The sequence below is a fragment of the Scyliorhinus canicula genome, chromosome 30 (genome assembly GCF_902713615.1).
Source record: "Scyliorhinus canicula chromosome 30, sScyCan1.1, whole genome shotgun sequence".
Lineage (NCBI taxonomy): Eukaryota > Metazoa > Chordata > Chondrichthyes > Carcharhiniformes > Scyliorhinidae > Scyliorhinus > Scyliorhinus canicula.
This window is the reverse complement of record NC_052175.1, coordinates 7,651,604-7,653,128: the sequence shown is the minus strand read 5'-3', so window position 1 is coordinate 7,653,128 and position 1,525 is coordinate 7,651,604.

Here is a 1,525-nt window from a genome sequence, read left to right as displayed (position 1 = left end):
AGTTGTGTGGAAGATTAGAAAATAAAGGCTAGAGGAAAAGGAGAGAGTGCAGGTTAACGATGACGAACCGAAACTAGTGAAAGGGGCCGATGGCTCAGGAGGGGTGAGTAAAGTTTCCAGAACATGTCATAGAACAGAAAGCGGCAGCAATCTACCTTCCGCAACAGCAAGAAAGGGGTCAAATATGAGGAGGCGGTCAATGTAGGGATGAATGTGTCGCAACAACATGCAAAACAAGGTAAATAAGCTTCTTACGCACATTGAAAATGGTGGGAACAATGTTGTGGGTATCACAGAGACGTGGCTGCATCCTTGTAAATATACAAGGATATGTGTCCTACCGAGATAGCAAGCAGATGGGCAAAGGGGGCGGGGTTTTCTCGTTCGTCAGAAATTTACTTAAATTGATAGAAATCAACAATATTGGTTCAGAAGGCGTAGAGTATGTGTCAGTATCGTTGGGGAACCACAACGGAATTAATGCCCTGATGGGAGATATGTACAAGCCCCTTACTTGTAGTCACGAGGCGGTGCAGACAATAAATCAGGAGATATTAAAGGCATATCAGTGAGGCACTATTACAGTAATCATGAGGGCATTCAAAATGCAGGTAGAATGGGAGAACCAGGTTGTTGCAGATTCAAGAAAATTAATTTGTGGAATATCTACGAGATGCTGTTTTGGAAAAGCTTGTGGAAGAGCCGACAAGGCAACAGGCAATTCTGGATTTAGTGGTGTGCAGACTTGTTTAGTGAATTTAATGTAAAGGTATCCTACGGGAGAAGTGATCACAATATGCTAGAATTCACCCTGCAGTTTGAGAGGGAGAAGCTGGAATCAGATGTCACAGATTTACAATTAAATATCGGTAACTACAAACACAAGAGCGGGAAGCTGGTCAGAATTGATTGGAAAAGAAGCCGAGCAGGGCGACAGTGGAACAGTAATGGCAGGAGTTTTGGGGGGTTATTCGGGAGGCACAATTGAATTTCAACCCAAGAAGGGGGAAACGTGCTAAAGGGAGGTCGAGGCAATCATGATCGACAAGGGAGGTCAAGGACATCAGAAAAGCAAATGAAAAAACATAAAAGGTGGCGAGGATGAGTAAAAAGCCTGAGGATTGGGGAAACTTTAAAAGAAAGCAAAGGGCAACTAAAAAAACAATAAGGCGGCAAAAGATGAAAAATGGATGTAAAGTAGCTGGTAGTATAAAATAAGATAGGAAGAGTTGTTTTCAATATATAAAAGATAACAGAGAGGCAAGAATGCACATTGGACCATTGAAAAATGAGGCTAGAGAAGTGGTAATAGGGAACGAAGAAATGGCGATGGAACTGAATAAGTACTTTGCATCAGTCTTCACATGGAAGACACCAATGGCACCACAGAACGTCAATGGAGTCACGGGCAGAGATGAGTATAGTTGTCATCATTAAGCTGAACGTGCTGGGGAAACTGAAAGGTCTGAATGTGGATAAATCACGTAAGCGGATGTTGTTCTGAAGGAGATAGCTGAGGAGAATG